Source organism: Agelaius phoeniceus, chromosome 5, assembly GCF_051311805.1.
Source record: "Agelaius phoeniceus isolate bAgePho1 chromosome 5, bAgePho1.hap1, whole genome shotgun sequence".
Classification (NCBI taxonomy): Eukaryota; Metazoa; Chordata; class Aves; order Passeriformes; family Icteridae; genus Agelaius; species Agelaius phoeniceus.
The window spans coordinates 21,635,782-21,656,355 of record NC_135269.1 but is presented as its reverse complement, the minus strand read 5'-3'; the positions used below and the strand labels follow the sequence as shown (position 1 = coordinate 21,656,355).

The following is a 20,574-nucleotide window of genomic DNA, read 5'->3' as shown; positions in this document are numbered from 1 at the left end:
TGAAAAGTTGCTTTGTACTTTCTGAAATAATGTGGGGTTTTTTTAAAGCAAAATACCAAGACCCTCAGGAATCTCTTAATGAATGAGACTTGAAACAGTATTTTGTCAGGCTAATTGCATGCTGTAAAAGATTCCAGGTTGAATCGGAAATATGTGGCTTGAGGTTGCAGTGTTATGGATGAAACACTAAGAATGTCCTTCTTCATTATTACCTGGCTTATTTCTTTGAGCAAATAATAATAGTCTAATCATTGCCCTTGGATATATACTTGCAAGTCACTCTGAAGACAACAGGATTTTTGCTGCATGTCCCAGGGCAAGGTTATACCCTATATTTCCAGTGATAATTAGTATTTTAAGCCCATTTGTAATTAATAGTTCATCAAGAGTTCTTTTTTTTTTTCCTTTCTTTCTTGTGGATAAACTGGTTAAAATGTCTAAAGTAATAATGGCATATGTCATTCTCACTGGCAGAAAGGCCAGTGTAGCAAAAGTGACAGGCTTTGTTTTCATTTCTTATTCATTATGAACATGACTACATGCTGTTCATACATCCTTACCTGGATGGCACAGGCACAGTATGGTGATATCCTGTTGGGATTTAGTTTGTTCCTTGCATGTGTAACAAAACTGAAAGATTTAAATTGCATGTAATGAATCTATGCAACTTTTTCTTGCTGAACAATTCAAGCTATAATTTTATCATAATAAGAGATTGAAAACCCCTTTTATTCACTGCATTACCTATCTGTCTTTGGAGTGTTTCCCACAGTGCATGTGCTGACATTGTGATCAGCTTAATTTTAAATGTACCAGGTAATACAACATCAAGACTTTCCCAATGCCATAATTCTCCTGTAAAAAATCCCAGTGTCAAGATCTTGCTTAGTTACAAAATAATGGATTTTTTTATTTTCCATCATTTAACAATGTACAATCCTATTGCCTGTGTGGGTGCTTTTTGAGTGCTTTTAGGCTATAACTGTACCAGAATCTAGCCCCAAACATAGTTTTGTATCCCATTTGAGTGCCCACCTTTGCCCATGGCCCATCCCTGATCCCTGGCTGATGCCAAATGCCTGGGACTGTCTCCAGTGTCCTGCTCCCTGGCTGGAGCTGTGGATGGGCCCTGGCAGCCAGGACTGTACTGCCTTATGGCTATGCTATCCACAGGGTCTCACACGTAAAACCCATCTCTGCATGTGCTTGTCCTGTTATTGATGCCCAGTGTAAGAGGATGGGATCAATACTATCTTGGGGATGAAGCTCTTACAACAGTTTGTTGGCCTGTTTTGATTTTCACATGAGGAAATGAGAAGACAATTGCTGTTAAAAAGTCCAGCTGGGGGTCAAAATCAGAAGAAAATCAGAAGCCCTGGATTGTCAACACTCTCAGGAAATGGCACAGCACAGAGAGAGTCAGGCTGCAGTTACTGCAGCTCCATCACACACTCAGCCCAGAGGGACATCTGCTCCTGGTGAGCAGAGTTGCTCCAGGGCAGAGCTGCTCTGGATTTCATGAAGATAATGCAGGAGCAGTTCAATTAAGAGAAGAGATTAATTAGAGAATTGCCCCATAATTACACTTCCTGAGGCAGCTGCACTCTCTTTGTGTGGCTACAGACATTCCTTCACTCCCTAGGGTGGCAGAAAAGATGGGTTTACTTCTTACAACATCTCCAAACAGGCCTTTGTATATCAGGTGTTGATCAGGGGATGAATCAATCCCACTGTGTAAATATTAAATAATATTAAATAATATTAAATAATAGGAACAGAGCGTGACCAAAGAAAGCTGTAGTATTGCCAAGAGGAATAAAATCTTTCAGTGGAAATGAGGGGAGAAATTCTAAGATCGATCAAACTAGAGAAATTTGCAACACAATAACAGATTTATTTTAGACAAGTGCAAGGTAACCAGCACTGGAAAGAAACATTTAAAATACTGATATATACTGATGGATTCGGAATAAGCTGTTATTTCTTAGGAAAATAGTTCCAGGCATCATTACAGATCATTCAGTGAAGACATCTGCTGTGCATGAAGAAGTGGCAAATAAGATGTTTGGTTGCATGGGAAAGGAGATCCTGAATAGCAAAGACAAAATTATATAAAATGCCATCGTATACAACTGGTTCTACAGCATGTCCTTACTTTGAATACTACATTTACTTTTGGTCAATTCAATTAAAGAGACCATGAGAAAAACAAAAAAATATTTTGAGAAAGGGAAGTGAAACTTATTAGAATCACAGCAGAGTATTTCAAATAGGAATGAAACAGAAGAGAGCTAGATCCATTAATTTGGTGAGGAGGAAAGTGATAATGCTGTGGTTTAATTCCAGCTGGCAACTCAGCCCCACACAGCCAGTTGCTCATTCCTCCCCAGTGGGATGGTGGGAGAGTAAAGGTGAAAAAGCTCATGGGCTGAGATGAAGACAGCTAAATAGGTAAAGCAAAAGGCTTGCACACACACAAGGAAAGCAAAACAAGAAATTCATTCACCACTTCCCATGGGCAGGAAGGTGTACAGCCATCCCCAGGAAAGCAAGGGTCCAGAATGCATAGTAGTGATTTAGGAAGACAAACACAATCACTCACTCCAAATGCCCTTCTTCCTTTTTCCTTCAGCTTTATATGCTGAACATGGTGCCAGTGTGCTGTAGAATATCCCTTGGGTCAGCTGTCCTGGCTGTGTCACCTCCTAACTCCTTGAGCACCCTCAGCCTCCTCCTCACTGGTGGGATGAAGCAGAAAAGGCCTTGACTCTTCGTAAGCACTGCTCAGCAGTAACTAAAACATCCCTGAATTATCAACACTGTTTCCAGCACAAAACTAAAGCAGAGACTGATACCAGCTACTGTGAAGAAAATTGTCTATCCCTGCCAACAATAGCACAGATAGGAGAGAGCTCTCCAAAATACTGAATAATTAGAAAATTAAGCATATTAAACTGTCTCAATTTTTCTCTAATGTAGGTATACTCAAAGAATGTTCTAAAAGAACACAATGAAATATCATTAGATTGGATATCAGTAAAAAATTCTTCACTGAAAAGGTGACCAAACGTTGGAACGGGCTGCCCAGTGAAGTGACATGATCACCATCCCAGGAAGCATTCAAAAGATGTGGTGCTTAGGGACATGGTTTAGTGGTGGACTTGGAAGTACTGGCTAATCTTTGGACTGAAAGATCTAAAAGATCTTTTCCAACCTTAATGATTCTATGATACCATGATCATCCATAAAATAGCCTGCAATGCCCTGGGATACAGGATGAAATTGCAGCAAGAGTAGGTCACAATTTAGGTTCTAATTATCAATTAATGATAATGACTGTCATTTATGGGAGGGTCTCAAAACAACTGCAGGAATGCTCTGTAAGTGCCTTACTAGAAAGAAGAGTAAGTCACTTATTAGAATAGGTGAAGAGGCAGATTGGGCTAAAATTTTCTGGAGTTCAGAGAAGATATTAAGGTTTACAATATCTGTCACTAACCCACTGCTGTGGACAAAATGGAAAGGATAACAACATGACACACAGGATCCTTAAGTTTTGTTAATGTAAAATTTTAGTTTACAGCACTGAGCATCAGCCCCACCTGCTAGACTAACTCCTGGATTTACAGAGATATCCCCAAGAAGCCCATAGCACCTCTGCCCCTCCATAAACTATGCTCATTAATCTCTGTGGGACATTCTTCTGCTGATCTCTGTGGGACATTCTTCACAGTTTTTTAACCCACAACTGAATTTAGAAAGGTTTTCCACCCCTTTGCAAAAACTGGCAGTGAGGCTGAGGACAGAGGAAAATTAATGTCTGGGACCTCACAGAAATGTGGAAGATGAAATTAAGGAATAGACACATGCATGTGTTGGGAAAGGGACGTGTTAAAGTAAAAAAATCTTCAAATGAATGATGTAGGGAGAAAAAGGTGAAACATCTGAGAGACAAGAGGGTACAACGAAACAATAGAAAGGGTGAAGACAAAATGGAATAGAAAGAGACTGGAAAGAAAAAGGAGTGGAAGGAAAAATTATAGCACAGATTATTCAGAGGCCACAAAGAGTAGGAAATAAAAAGGCATATAGATTTGAAGGAAAATGAAGGTAGGCAAGTACAGAAGAAGCTGAGAGAAAAGGCAAAGGAAAGGAGACCTAAAATTTAAAAAAAAGAAAAAAAGAAAAAAAGAAAAATATGTGAAAAGACAGCTTGAAATTTGCCACAGAATAAGTAAGAAAGACTGTTTCCATAGAAATAGAAGTATCAGCAAAGGTTGTGGACAGCCCTCTAAATGGCAGAAAGCAGATAGACTGAATTGAGGATGCATGTAAGGTGAAATTTGAGAGAGAAAAACATGCACTGCCATTGCCTTCCAGTGTGGAACAGAGAATGACCCCTGCCCCAGCTGCCACCTCCAATTTGGAGTTTATTCTGTGTAGGGTCAAAGTAAAAGATTCATAAAAATACAATATAATTATTATATCTTCGTGGCATAAATGTTTGACAATTCATAATACAGTGTATCTGAGAGAAAATTCTGCTAACCATCTTAGAAGAAATTGTCTATTTTCTGTCGCTAATCCCCAGGGAAAATATACATTCTGCAGAAGTGCTACAAAAATGGACCAGTTTTGTGTCCTTCCACAAAAATGTAAAGCTAATGCCTTGTGAGTTCTAGTGCACTGTTATCTATGAAGTAAAATTAATATAAATTAATTTTAGATAAGTTTCAAAATTCTTTTAAAAAGCTGCTCAATATCTAATTATTTCCTGATTTTAGAATATGACTGCTACTCAAGGCATAGGAACAAATTCTACATTTCACTGACTTCCATTCCTTCCTGACATGTGATTTTACAATGCAGTTCCAAAACTCTGTGTCATCCACTCTGGCTATTTCTTACTCATTAGGGCCTGAGATCCAAGAACAAGTAAGCCTGATACCTGTTCTCCTACCACTTGCTTCAACAGGCAAGCAGGTTGGCAGGGAAACAGATCTAAAGGAGTAGATCTTGAAATTTTGGTCACATTCTTGGGAGATGTCTTTTGTGACTTTTTACAGTTATCATTATCAGTGTTACCTCCCTTGCCTTTTGCCCATGTAGATGGTTAGCAGTTTCATGCAAGGCATTCTACAGCATACCTGTGCTTAAACACATCTGCTCATGCTGCAGGGCAAGGAGGGTAACCCACTAAAGGCAGTTCCTTGGCTGCTAATTGCAATCTGCTTAGGAATTCACTGCTCTCACGACACTTCTTGTCCTGGTCCAATAAAAGCACAAACATCAGATGTTTGGCTTTTTTTTTCCTATGTATTTAATCAAAATAATAAGCATTTGACTTTTTTTCCTGACCTCCTACTAAGCTTGAAATAGAGATTTATACTGCTATTAGGATTTAGTTAACAACTTCCTGTGAGCCTTTCAGCTTTTTCATTTTTGCAGGTTCAATCACTGTCAAAACCCCACTTTCTAGATATTACTTTTTGGTTCCTGAAGAGACTTCAGTCATCTCCATAATCTTTTTTTTATTTTGCTTCATTTAAATTTTGCAAATAATTTTCAGACTGGAACAATGAATAAGCCTAAGACTAGGTGGGGATGGTAAGGGTTAAGAGACTTTTTTGTTTCTATTAGATCTCCTTTCTATTCTGATTGATTTTCAGAAGTAGCAATCCCTCTTTGAGTTTCCAGTGTTGATGAAAAGGTGAAAAAAAAGATGGAAGAGACAAAAAGAATGAAAGAAGAGTTGGTTTGAAATGCATATTAAGAATGAATTACTAGCTACCATTTAATATTACTTATTTTTTCTACTCATGGATTTGAAAGACTGATTTGGTGTAGGCAATTTCTATAGGTCTTTGCTAGTGATGTCAGAGTCAGGATTTTGCTGCTGCTTGTCCATTTCGTCTGGGGCTTTCTTTTACTTCCCTTCTTTTTTTATCCTGAGCAGTAGCTCTGCATCCCCCATTCTATCCCCACCCCTTGTCAGAGCAACATTTAATGGAAACAGAAGTGAAAATGGGATTTACCTTCCTCACAATATTTAATTATCCATGAGACATACAGCCAGACTCAACTCTCTGGACTTTCCCTTAGTTATACCTGACCATCCTGGTTAAACTCTTAGATTCCCATCCTAACAGTTCTGCATTCTGTACTCAGCTCAGAAAGGGATGGATTTCTGTTGCTGCTCTCAGCAATGGGGTATCTGATGCCCTGTGAGTCTTGAATCATTTATACCAGTGGGAAAGGAAGTCTAGATTTACGCAAATCCTCATGGACAATAAATTCATATCCACTGAATTTAGCAGAGCTGCATCAGTGTTTATAACTTTCTAGCCTTTATCTGCACTCCACTCACAGCATTAAAACAACTAGTTTTGTGGCTCATTTTATATATGCTTGTTTATCATTCCCAAGAATAATTTGATTTTATTCTTTGCAGACCATTCTCCTGTGGCATTTTCCTGTTCAAATTCACCATTTAGCAGTTATGGCTTCAGTTCAGCAAAGCACTTAAGAGCATGCTGAATCAAATGCATTCTAAACGTGTAGAGACATATGTTGCTGATATATCATTAGTACTTAATATTTATATGGACACACTGCCTAGCAACCCAGCCCTGTTCCAGGAGTTCTGCTGCTGATGTGTGTTGTGCTGCCACACAACAGAAAGACAAACACTGTTCCCAGAAGCTTCCAGACCTGAGCTTGATATACTCTACGTCCCTTGAATGTGTAATGAATATTAACCTGTGTACCCACTGCATTATGCTGAGGGTTGGAGAGCTTAGGTAGCTCCCCTTTGTTGATAGGAAAATTAAGCAGCAGAACAGTTGTCAGTGTCAGCCTTTTTGCACCAGCACTGCAGCTGAGCCCGTTACCCCTCGTGGGCTCTATTTATTCTTCTGGATTTAGGTTTGGCAGCTATACCAAAGCACTGCTTCCAGGATTCAACATCAAAATTGAACATTTTGGTCGTCGAGAAAAAAAAAAAACCCATCAATGTGCTATATTGATTACATGATCATGGAGGATTTGCAAGCTCTTAAATACGTGGCACAGCAGATGACAAATCAGTGTTACAAAGACCAACCATTATACTAAAATATCAATTTGCATCCCAGCATAATTTTGTTCTTGCATAGTTTATTCTGTTATGAATTTCTACTAACTTTTTGTCAGGTAATCAGTCTTTTCTTGTTTTGACAGTCACTCTGGAAAGCTTTATTTTAATTCTGTCACAAGATGGGTTGAAAAGGCCATATTTGTTTTTTAAGTTCTCACAAACTGGGCTTTAGAAACTCAAACTTCTATCAGTGTGTTTTATATATATTTCATCTTGCTTGCCTGACCCAGACAAGGCAGAGATAGAATTTTAGATGCAAAATGGAGAGTAAATTCCTCCTCCTGCCTCCCTTCCCAGCTTATAATTGTTAAATGGGAATGGCTCTGTAAGAAAATTATTCTGGAACAGCTCAGCTCCTAAATTACTATGCCCAAACTGCCTTCAACACTCCAGCATTAGATCTCTCTAGTCATTTGAATGTTAGGCTGGTACCAAGAAGATATTCCACCTGCTCTGGAGAACTCCACACATCTCTCTCAGGTCATTTTTACAAGCAGATCAACAAATTAAAAAGCTTTTGTGTTTAATCCAGCATGTAAACCTCCTTAACCAGTTACAAGGATTTGATTGTGCCCAATCTGATGTGATAATCACTGCTGGTCCATCTATTTAACATCCACTAGTTGTTACTGTGAAAAAGTGCTGGGACCATCAGGCCTTTGGTCAGGTATGGTAGGGACCCTTCTGTGGTCCAGAGGCCAAGGCAAATCTCCTTTTTTTAGCTTGACCTGCAGATGTTTTTCAGATCTATTAAAACATTGCCTATATCCTTGTGTACACTGACACACACACAAAAAAAGGATAATTAAGATGTGCTCCTCTGCCTAACAAGGACGGTATTGCAGTCTCCTGGCTCTCATTCTGCTTCAGGTGGGCTTTAACCCTACCAAGACAGTGCCTGCTCCCAAATCCCTGCTGCAGAGCACCCAGCACTGCTTGCAGACACCACAGCCATCCTGCACCAGTGCTGCCTGCAGAAGCCTCGTTCACACGTGAATGGCAGGCAACTGCTTCTCTGTCACCTTCCAGGATGAATTCCCATCTGAGCCTGCCTCTTTCCCCACTGGCATCATGGATGGAAGCCGTTGCTTTTGCATTCCACTTCGCAGTCCCATCTCCTTTGGGAGATTTTGATGGTTTTTAATCAAATGCTTAAACTCATAACATTTAAACTGAATATTCCTATCTTCCCAACACTGTTTTTCCTTTATACTCCAGGGTTTATTTCCTTTTTATCTTTTAAAAAAGACACCAAATGTTTTTAATGCTGAGGCAAATAAAAGAAACTGATAGGCTGAGAAACAGATGCAGCAAGGAATCCTGAGAACAGAGTTTGGTCATCAAAACAAAAAGAATGTGCAACAAGAGCCTTCAATTCACTAAAAGGCTTATTCTTCCCTTTTTCTTTCATCCAGAAGTAGCCAGTAAAGGCAAAATAGTAATGAAGGCACGGAGAAGCATACTGACCACAGCAGCCAAGAATCCCAAGGAATGATTTTTGTCATAAATAAACATGAATTTGTTGTCTCCTGTTTAGCTTTTCTTTACAAGCCTGAGCCATACACATTTCTCAAATGGATAATTATTTGATAACTAAAATTGCAGTTTGAAAATTACTTACATTTTTTGCGAATCCAGGTTGTTTTTTAGTCAAAATGAATAAAAGAAATATATAAGGAGGAGGGTGGGTAAAACTGAAATGTTTCAATTCCACATTTTTAACAAATTCTGATTTTTGTTTGTTTTAATCTTGAAGAGTGCTTTGAAATCAAGAGGAACAAAATTTTTATTATTTCCCTATTTTCCATTTCAGTGTTAAATAAAATCATCATTATTGAATTTTTTGTCTTGGTGCAGAGGAAAATTTCAAGTATGTTTTGACAAGAATATTTTCTTTATTAGTTTCAAGCTATCATCCTCTGTAATCTCCTCCTTTCAATTACAGAATCAAAAGTTTCATTCCAAAAGTTTCATTCCAAAGTTTTAAACACTAGAACAAATCACAAAATTATTTTGTGCAATCAGCAACTTTGTTTGACAGAGAGAGAAGATTAGAATAGCAAAGGGACAGATATTTATTAACAAGGTCTCTGGAGTACAGTTGTCTCTGGCACTTGAACTTGAGGAGCTTCAGGAACAGTGCTACACACAGAAGAGACACCAGACTGGCATGGCATAAGCAACTTAATATCAGATAGGGAACAATATGTTAAATTAGAGGCCAAACCAAATGAAGTTCTGGTAATTTGAATTAAGATGAACTGTCACAGCTGAACCAGATCAGCTGGTATAAAATGCAGGGAAAATCAAAGGTAGCTTGTGTGGTTAAAAAAATGAACATGCCAAGCCTAAGATTACATCTTTCAGACTATCAAGGACTGTGCAAGCTTCACATGCTGTCTGTGTGTGCCACTGCCACCAACTCCTGGCTCCCTGGTACTTTAGCAAGCTTGCTTGCTCCCCGGAGCCCTCTGAGCTGCTAATTGTTTGGCCCACAGCAGTAGCCCCGCTCCTTGTTTTCCAGTGATAACCAGCCCCTGTGTCATCAGCATTAGCTGTCAGTATCATCAAACAGCAGTAAAATCTGGGTCTGAGAGTTGTTTCACAACAGCTACTTGTGGTCTGACAGGAAGGGAAGCTTTCCAACTCCACACTCTCTCCAATGCATTTTGTATTTTGAGTCGTGTTCTTCACCACCTAACAGGACATACTTCCAAAGCCTTTGGGCCCTTTTTCAGGGCTTGAGGAGAAGGATGAAAACTACAGGAATTAGAAAAGAGGAAGAGAAACTCTGTAAAACAGCAGAGGTAGCTAGGCTCATATTTCCACACTTCCCAGCCAGTGGCCAGCACAGGTAGGAACAGACTGTTTCTGTGAATGTGGTCAGGATATCCTGAGCAGTACTAAAACTTTCATAGAGTATTGGCAATTTCAGCAGATAACCTGTTCAATGTCACTTTGTGTTCAATGCAGTTCTGGGATAACTGTAGAGCTGCCACTTCACACCTCAGTCTCTTTGTGCTCAGCACACAACTGACTCTCCCCAGACCTGCACCCAGGCTGGCATCTCCAGGGATAATTTTCAAGGAATTGGTAGGAAGAGTATCCTGTGAGTGAATGCACTGCATCATTGTGCTCAGGAGTCTCAAGTCATTGTAGATTCCCCCCCCCCCGCCCCTATTGCTTTTCCAGATTAGGCAAAAAGAAACCTCTTACAGTTAAATATTCATACAGCTTGAGTGGGAAAATGTTGCTGCTCTTTGCATGCATTAGGCTCATCTTTTCAATTGAGAATGGAAAAACAATGTTCAATGTTCAAAATCCGTAAATGACTTACATTAATACCTTTATCCCTTAACATGCAGAACATAAAATTCAAAGTTTCACTGAGACTTTTTCAAAATATGTAGAGGTTGTTCCTGAATTTTTGTTAGAAGGACCACCCCAGGGAAATTGTATAATGACTCTGGTGGGAAGTCTGTATGCTTAAGAAAAAAGAAATAAGAAAGGATCCTCATATCTTCAGCTTAGCAGATTCACTGGCTTACCTATGTGGTTGCATTTAAAACTTTGATATAAAGCTTATATGTATATGTAGAAGTGAGGCTCTGTCCTACAGACCCTGTGTACTGTACATCCATTGCTCACTGAGTGCAGTTTTACTTTGGATTCTTGTTGTGACACTGAAGATGAAAGAGCAGGCTTTACCTGAGGAAGAAAGAAAAGGAGGAAAGTAGAGTAGGGAAAGAAAGGATGGAAAAATCAGTAGGAATGAAAATGTTTGATGTTGCATTTGCTATCTTTAATTGAAAAAGGTAGATAAGCTGTGCAAAATCACATTATCCTTATCCTGAGGAATAGGGGTACTGAAGATGTGGTTGCAGCTGGGTGAGGAGAATATGACTTCAGCACTCTGCAGGGTTCACGGAAAAAGATGTGTGCCCCACACAATGCTAATAGGTCCTGGTGCTGCTCAGAGCACCTCTAGCAGCAGCTTCTATGTGCAGTTAAGATGGTGCTGGATCCAACATAACCTGGGATACCACCTCGGTGTGTTAACCTGGGCAGCTGAGCTGGTGCTATTCTGGTCCCTGGTCCTTCCAGTCCTTCCAGGGACATCACACTAGAAGCAATGGACCCCTTATGTCAGCCAGTCTATGGATTTCTCTGATTAGAAAGAAAGGCATACCGTGAGAGGGAGACAGAGTGCCATATGAAATGTGTGTAGCTCCAGGGGTTTTTTTACTTAATATGAAGCTAGGGATATCCCTGCATATTTGCTTTCTGTTATTGTTTTGACTTCCTACTGACATTAAATTGCCAGAGTTTTATTTCAAATTTAGTAGGTCATCTTTCCTTTGCTGTTATCTTTTGTCCTGACAAAAATAGGTCCAAATCAACTTCTCTTATTGAGAAAATGGGCTCCAATATGTCACACCTTCTGTAATTGCTTCCCTTCCTTCCCTTTCTATCTCAGTCTTTCTACAGCTTTCTACAGCATTTTCACTCTTTTTCTTTTCCTTTTTTTTTTTTTTTTTTTTTTTTTTTTTTTTTTTTTTTTTTTTTTTTTTATGGCATATCCAGGAAAAATTAAGTATGATAAAGGAGTAACCAAAAATAAATATTAATGTTTGGTTATGGGCATGTCTGTATTTGATGATGGTGAGACACAGAGAAAATCATCTACCTACAGCAAATTTGATAGCAGAAAGCTGAGCTTTCCCAAAATTATTCAGGTCCACATTTGACCTATCAGCATTTGCTTTTTGCAAAGGAAGTGCATCTTTCCATTTACAAAATCACAGAATCACAGAATATGCTGGGGTGGAAAGGAGCCATAAAGATCATTGAGTCCAACTCCCGGCCCTGCACAGCACCACCCCCAAGAGTCACACCATGTGCCCAAGAGCATTGTCCAAAGGCTTCTTGAACTCTGTCAGGCTTGGTGCTGTGACCCCTTCCCTGGGGAGCTGTTACAGAGCCCAATCACCCTCTAGGTGAGGAACCTTTTCCTAATATCCAACCTAAACCTCCCCTGATACAATTTCAGGCTATGCCCTGTCACTGGTCACCACAGAGAAAAGATCAGGGTGTGCCCCCTCCTCACCCCCTCACAAGGAATTTGTAAGTGCAGTGAGGTCTCCCCTCAGTCTCCTTTGCCCCAGGCTGATTAGACCAAGTAATTAAGCAGGTTGCAGGTTGGTATTTATCTGCATCACTGATGTTAAGTCAGTCTCAGCACTGGTTCATCCATAATGGTGAAGCCCAATTTGTGCAATATTCCCAACTGGCAAATGACATCTAGGGACCTCTCTGTAATATAAGGCAGGGATTCCTAGGGAGCAAACAGCGTTCAAATAGTCACTTAGCAGACTGGTGATGGGCCAGATATAAGCCCAGGCAAACATGGAAGTGTTATTGCTCCCACAGGAGACAGCTGGTCCCAGCTGGATAAGTTTGGGAACAGTTCTGCTGTTCAGACTACAGGGTAATCCAGCCCTGAGCTCAGCTTTGACTTTTTCCTTCCCACGTGTGATTTCCAGCGGCCTACTACCAGGCTGACATTTCTTCTTATAGCTGCTCATGGATGGCTTCCTTGCTGTTTGGAAACTCCAGTGGGGCATTGTGACTGAGCCATGTCAGGGGGGTTGACAGGTTTGTACATACACTGGGTAGAGGCATCCAAAAAATACTGATGATATTTCACATGGGAAGGCAGAAGAGAGAATGAATTTGCTAGGCTGAGGAGCAACCAAAATAGGCTTCAGCCCATGAGCCTTGAGGAGGCAATCTGGCCGGTCAAGAGTTTGAATTTGGATCATGGGATTACTGAGATGCATGAAGGGAAGGCAAAGAAAGATGAACAGACTGAACAACCATGGGAAAAGAGAGACATTAGATTAGCAGAAGAATTCAAGGAAGAAGAACAAAGAAAAAACCACAAAAGAGTATCTTCCTTACCCAAAGATGACTGCAGTGAGCTTTGCACTTCCTCCTTACCACCCCCCAGGAAAAAAATTACATATGACTTTCATGCTTTCATCACTAGCATGCCCAAAAGGAAGAACAGCCTTTTGAGCTAACATATTCACAGAGCAGAGCAAATCTCGTTCCTGGCTCCAGTAGGAGATTCTTATCACTCTTCCTAAACTGTCTAACAGAACACTTCTTACATATGTCTAATATTTACTGCAGGTCTTCCCCACAAGTTCAGTGATACAAGTATCCAGTCTTAACACTATCTCACCAAGAAGATAACACGACTGACCCTGAATTTAAGTCACTGTGCTGCTAATCCAGGAGGATAGGCTGAGTACCCAAGTCTGCTAAAAGCTGTGGAGTTTCCTTTGGTTGCCATCTGCCCACTGTAGAATGGAAAATAGAAACACTCCTTTCTTCCTTTATTCAATGGGAGTCTGTACATGGGTAGATCCAAGAGATGCAATCACTTCTCCTCCAGCTTTGAACCTGTGGAACAGAAAGCAGAAATGCCAAAATATCTGTGAAAGGGTAGCCATGAGGGTAGCCTGGCTAAATATTTCCTCTTGGTGGGAGGAAACACTGAAAGGGCAGTCCAGGATTGGTAGGTCTTATCTGGTAACCCTTTGGAGGAAGGTAGTGGCTGCCAGTATGGGCTTTACCTGTTAGGGAATTATGATCTCAGTTTTCTCTCTTGTCTTTTCCTCCCTCATCATTCCCCAAGAGCATTGTGGATTTCAAAATACTTTCTTGGCAGCTTTGTTTTGATTTTTTTTCTTTGTTGTCACAAATGTCTAAAGAATCATCTGGAGGTGTATATGCAACGTGAAATTTCTCACAGTTTGGGCTGTCTTATGTCTGTGTTTTTAGCAAGGTCAGCTCTGAGAAAGGATTTGTCTTCTCTCGTATGCAAGCTTTGTCATTTTGCCATTTGTGCTGTTCACCAAGTTTCACTGAAAAAGTCAAGCTCTCTTCCAATCCTTGCAAATCAGGGCAGCAGCCATGGCACTGCACTGTGCCCATGAAATGCATGTGTTTCTGTGGGGAAGGGGAAGCCACCCCTTTATGGCTTGTGTTTGATCCAGCCTGCTCTACTTTGGACACTAGTTCTTCCTTCAGCAGGGTCTTGTATCAGGCAGTATCCAAGAGTCGCTTCTGACCTAGGTTGTTCCCTGATTCTGCCTCAGTGAGAGAGGCTATTACACACAGAATACCAGATACCCTCATTTGCTCTGCCATCCTGTCCTACAGGGAAAATCTACACCTTTCAAAAGCCAGTGACTAAATTTTAGCTCTTAATTCCAGTCACTCTAACAAAGTAAATAGATCACATAGGAGAGAACATCTGTTAATGAAGAAGTGAATCAAGGCCACTTATATATACATTTTTCACTTTAAACAACCAGTTTGAAAATCTCAGCATCCTTGAATACAAGTGTTGTCTGTTGACACAGCTGCTGCTCTCTTTCCATTGTCTCTCAACCTTCTTTCAGCCTGATACATCACAACAACACAGCTGAAAGCATCTCTGGAGGCATTGTAAGAGGCTTCTCAGCTCCCCTCTTTCCTCCCATGCATAGCCCATGTAACCATTGTGCATGGATTGATGACACTGTCTGCCTAAAAGCTGTTGCTTGAGAAGAGGTGGGTATATTCCCAAAGACTGCAGCTTCTGCTTTACGCTTCTTTATTTAAGTATATACACGGACTGGAGGTAAATTTGATCCAAATCCAAAACTCAATATGCATCTGGAAGATTTATTTAGACCTCTGGATCTCCTTTTAAAGCTATTTGGATCAAAATTCCTCCAAGTTTCTAGATGTATACAGTGAATAATGATGGAGCAGGTGTGGTAGGAGTCCAAGACACTATAAGTGTGGAGGCAGAATTCTTGTTCCGAGTAGGATGTCTTTCATTGTTTAGTATGGGACCACTTCAGGGATAATAAAGTTCAATTTGTGTGCTCAAGGAGAGCCACACCTTGCTGATACTGCCAGCAATGATCTCCTTCCTGTGTCCATACCCTGTGCAGCAAACCTTCATGGTAAGAGAGTGTGTTCTCCACCTGGAAAACTACTGCCAAACCTTTTGTATTAAGAAGAGAGCACTGACTTGGACAGAGAAGCTGAGGGAAACAGAAAGAGAAGGTGATTTCAATTTTGCAATAAAAGTAGAAACAATTATGCTAAAAAAAACCCAATTATTTTTCTTTTAAAAATTGGTTAAAAAGCACGGGAAGAAGTTTTTCTGTCTACTCCTTGACATTTCCCTGCTCCTCCAGGAATTTCTATTTAGCCTAATTAGGCTCTGTTTCTCCTTCATTTGGGTTCCATAACTCATTAGTTTCCAGCTGGGCAACTCATGATTCTAGGATGTCTAATTACCTTCTTCTAGCAGATATCCTGATTGCCTCTGGTCAAAAAATGCTGATCCAGTCCCCTCAGCTGATCTGAACTGATCTCAAAATGACTGTGTCATTAGCCCCTTCTAATTTCAGCCATTCTTTCTACTTATTCCTCTTGGCCAAGATCAACATCTCGTGTGACCTGATGTGGCAGAGTACCAAGAATATAACACAGCTGGTATTTTAAAGGGGAGCACTCGCTAACTCTATTGGTCTGCATTCTTTTGAAAACATGAAGTTTAGTTTGAGGTTACCAAGGCCCATAGATGGGTAAGTATCCTCAGCTCTTTCCGCCAACCACAGAGGCCAGCTTTTTTTATCTTCTTTTCAAGGGTGACATTAAATCCATTTTAATCAGGTATGAGACCCTAATTCAATTTTGACTCTTTTCTGGGACTGTATCCAAAGTTAATTTGTCACAGTCACATTCAAGTTTAGCTCAGTCAGATTCAAAGAAAGTTTATAATATTCTTTTAAATTTAGATAACTACATCAATGTACATCTAGACTTTATTAACAGGCTCATTCCATTCTTTTTGTGGTTCAGTTTATTCAGATTTAATTGACCGATTTTCTCTAAAGACAAAAATTCTCTTGTTGCAAGAACTAATCCTTATTTATCTACACAGATAATAATTTTTGTCTGTAATAAATGCCCCAATCACAAGACATCTGTTGTAGCAGGGAAGAATTGCACAGTTTGAATTGTTAAGACAGATCAGGATGAAAGTGCTTTGTTGATTTATTAATGACAGGTACTTAAATGTCGGTCAGCAAAATAAACATTTGGGGCATAATGTCAGCAATAAACCAGCTGATAAACCATAAGACCAAACTCTTACACCCCAGAGCTTTGTACACCTACACATTTCTAAACATCTTTTTACAACTAGTCCAAAACTTCTAATCCCACCAATATACACACACAGAATTAACTTTCCAAAGGTGGGCTGTGTGGTTACCTCCACACCCAACTATTAGAGAGCTATAGATTATCAGTAGCTGGGACTACATGAGTGAGTATCTACAACATGACCTCTTATGTTTGCTCTAAATGGCATTAAATTATGTTCTCTCTTTCCAGTGGCCTCTTCCTTTCTTGCTTTCCCAAGCTTTATATAACAATTTCACTTGGGCTGCAGAGAATTTTGAAGCCATTCCAGAGAATCATTTTCTTATTTCTCATTGCTGTAGACTATTGTTTCCACACTAAAGGCTGCAGCTAAAGTGTCATTTTCCTATGTGAAAAAAAAAGAGACTCATCCTCTCCCTAGAACAAGTGTCTGCCTATTGTCTGTCATGAATAAAGGCAGCTTTATTCTAATATATCCTCACTAATAATAGAAAAGTGCTGTGCTGATATTCTGCCACTCACCATGCTCTGGTAATTCTGTCACTTGGAGGTGATGAAGGCTGTGCTTCAGCTGTAATTGAGACAGTCCTTCCAAATCATTGCTCAGCAGCTGGTCACTGAGTACAGGGCTGTTACCACTACCCTAAAATCCCCGCTCTCATCCAGGTGCTTATGGATACAAGTGACTTGAGAAAGTGGCTTGTGTTGTCATTTCCAGAGTAGCACCAGTATTTCAGGCAGAGCTCTGTATTTATGTGGCAATGATATCTGGAGTGAGCCAGGGACACGGCAGTGAATTCATACTTGTGGTGTCACTGCAAGCACATCAAACCTGCTTTTCAGGTGTGGAAATTGATACCTGGAAAGGTGACTTATTTAAGACCACACAAACTAGGTCAAAGGGATTAGACTCTGGAAAATATGTTTAACCAAGTGAATATTACTTTCTTCCTGTCAGGATTCTGAGTTTCAAAACTGGGATACATTGAACACATGATGTTCAAATTAAAGCAGTAGGGCTGATCTTAAGTTTTAAGAATTTCCACCCTAAGAACTGTATATTGACTTCATTTTCTCATTACTTCAACAAATATTTTGATATCCAGTTGTGAATTTAAGTTTCCCTTGAGTTGTTACATTTCCCCATTAAATCCAGGTGACATTAAGTGACAATTTTTCATCTGTCATTAAAAAGCATGTCATAAAGACCCTGGCTATGGCATAGAAAGAAGATGCCTTTATGAGGATAAAATATTTTTCTTTTGCAGCAACTGTGTTGTCAGAAATAACAGGGTTTTTCCTTCAAACTACTTTGATAGAACATTATTTCTCTTATGCCTATTTATTATAACCTATGATTTGGTGGTTTTTGCTTTTAGTGGAGATAGTTAACTCCGTGGCTTAGACATGTTTACCACTTTGTCTAAGTTCACATGGGTTTGTCAGGTATGCAATTGATAAAGTCCTCTTGCTGACATAGACGAAATGTGGTGTGTCCTTCCATAAGTGAAAAGACAGATTTTGCTGTTAAAAGGATATAGCTGATGCTACATATTTCACTATTTCAAAAGAATAACAACTTTGTAAAAGTAAATAACATCTCTCCAAGAAGTTACTGCTGCCTCTTTAGCTGCAGATGAATGTGCTCCCTCCCCCTAACACTCCAAAAACTGGGTTAGCTGATATTTTGCCCTGATGTGCCAACAATAGTCTAATATGATAGATTAATCCAAGGCAGTTACAATTAATTCCTCACCAGTTTTAATTTAATTTTCCTTTTTACATAAACCCAATTTACCTCTGTGGAGGTGTGACATGTCTGATTACACACAGAGATGCTGGGAGCAGCCATGCTTGGAGAGGGAGAGGGAGGGAGAAAGAGACAAGAATGAGCTCTGTGCACAATGTGATAAGAGATCAAAGCTAACAGAGCTCCTCAATATTTCTATTAGCAATAATTCAAAGGAACCTGCATTCCAAATGTACCTCTGTAACTGCTTTAATTGCAGAGATAATGACTCTGAATCCTGGTAAAGAAAAAGAGTCAGGGGTCGGTTCTCTAAGCAGCAGAAATTATGGAAATTAGAAAGTCTAGTTAAGGTAAATAATCCTTGTAGCCTCCTGCTTCCTCCTGGCTTTAGAGTACTTGGATTTCAGCTCATAAGGGAGTAGCTGAGCAGTGGATGGTGATGTGCATTGGGCCTCTTGCAGGAATCAGAGGCAGGTTTTACAACAAATTTTAAGCTCTGCCACAGGCTTCCTGGTTTTCCTTCCATACCAGCTCCAAGAACAAGCTTTTAAAGCTTTTTCAAATTTTCCTTTCCCTTGGTAGCATAGGCTTGGTTGAGCATGTGTGTGAGTTGATGTGTGTGTGTGCACCCCAGTGAGAGCCCATGGCTTTGTAGTGATTTCTAATTCTTTGAAAGCTTATGGGCCACATTCCCAAAGCACAGTCTATTTAAATCATTTCATTCAACTGGAATTACATATTCCAGAAATTTGAGAAGTTTAGCAGCAATGGTGGCTTTAAATATTTTAATATATTTGAAGACAAAACCTTTCATTGTGGCTAGGTTTAGCCCATGTGAATTTTAAGCAAGAGATAAAGCTTAAATCACAGGAGCTGTTGCTTGGCTGTTGTGACACTCCAAAGCGAAGGCTAGAAGGCAGGAGACTGACAGGGATTTTAACTGTCCAACACTCACAGGCAGCCCAAGGGCTTGGCATGGTGAGAGACTTATTGGTGAAAGGGGAAAAGGCTTGCACAGGAAAATAATCATAAAAGTGACACCCCGCAGGGATATAAACATCCAAAATCAAGTGGAAAGGTTAAACAGTGCCAGAATTGTGCTAGGTATTGGGGTACAGACATATTTCAAATATTGAATAGTTTAGATTCAAAAATCAGACTTTGCAGCCAAGAGCTGCACCTGGTTGCCCATTCAGAGATAAGCCCCTGTCACACTGCAGCCTGGTTCTCACCTGCACTGAATGGCTTTGACCTTCCAGACCTCAGGAATCTGAACACACTTCCTGACAAGTATCTTGAAGCTCACATGAAAGGGGGTTTGCCAGCCTGAGTGTCAGGGAATAGGGGTGGCCCACTGTGTGCTAAAGCTCTTCCCTGTGTCTCATGATCTCTATCTGGGAACGCAAGGGCAGCCACAGATCTGCTCTATCACAGACCAGAGCCTCAGGAAGACCTTCAGTAGTTTTACAGATACAGGTCTCAGGAAATCATTTTGAAGCCATCATTGCCAGATCCTTTCCATCTTTTTCCATCTTACACAACAGGAGGAAGGGAGAGCCCTGTCCTCTCATAAGTACCTGATTCCCATTGACATCAATGGGAATAAGGCACTTAAATACCTTGGGGAATCAGGAAGTGAGATTCTCATTGCTGGAATGCACCTGCATGAAGCAGTCACCACAAAGATGTGTGTTTATTTGGCAAGGTCATTTCTGACACCCACTACCAAAATTTGCTCAAGAAAGCTCAGCACTTGTCAGGCTTGTAAACGCCATGCAGACAGTGTGTATGAAATCCTCATCCCACTGGATTCCACATCTTAGTCCGTACCAGGGTTTTTAAATCTCACTATCACCAGTCCATAGTACAATGCTGTGAAAGGTGACAGGTAGCAACCCAGAAAACCTTCAAGAACTAATGGCTTTGGTCAGACCATGTAGCTCCACACTCAGGGCCACAGGAAGTGATTTGCTGGCTTTGAATTTGATAATTTCTGAATCCAGAAGCTCCAAGTTTTAGTGGAGCTGAACTAAAACAGGTTGCCCAGAGAGAGGGATGGATACCCCACCCTGGAAACATTCAAGGTCGGGTTGGGTGGGGCTCTGAGAAACCTGGTCCAGTTGAAGATATTCCTGGTCATTGCAGGGGCATTGGACTAGGTGACCTTTGATGGTCCCTTCCAAATGCAACTATTCTATGAGTCTATGATTTTATTATTGCTTTTCTCCTGTGTTATTTATCTCTAAGCAGTAACCAGGACTACATGACGTTAAGAATCAAGTTTTGGGTATGTTTGGCAAAGACTGAAAGCTACAGCTAAAGCTTTCTCTTTTGTTCTCTTTCCAGTTACTCTGTCAAGATTTCCAGCTGTTTTAGAGATGATTGCATTGATCCTCAACCTTCTCTGTCCAGTTTTCTGTAAATGCAGAGTTCAGACTATCTGGACAAATCT

The 20,574-nt window shown here is 40.2% G+C and overlaps 1 protein-coding gene and 1 long non-coding RNA gene across 5 annotated transcripts in view; one reads left to right on the top strand and one right to left on the bottom strand.

The window, feature by feature from the left end:
- LOC143694110 (uncharacterized) overlaps window positions 1-20,574 on the top strand; it is a 502,521-nt gene that overhangs the window by 144,898 nt on the left and 337,049 nt on the right. The window lies entirely within an intron of this gene.
- Window positions 9,011-20,574, bottom strand: part of LOC143694109 (uncharacterized) — a 68,922-nt gene continuing 57,358 nt past the window's right edge. The window contains exons 3-5 of one of the 4 annotated variants that reach the window (XM_077178507.1): window positions 16,895-17,117; window positions 13,777-15,240; window positions 9,011-13,603 (exon numbers count right to left, since the gene is read on the bottom strand). The gene's annotated coding sequence lies outside the window, so the exon portion shown is untranslated. The remainder of the gene's footprint in view (window positions 13,604-13,776; window positions 15,241-16,894; window positions 17,118-20,574) is intronic. The other 3 variants (XM_077178509.1, XM_077178510.1, XM_077178506.1) reach the window with 3 other exon arrangements.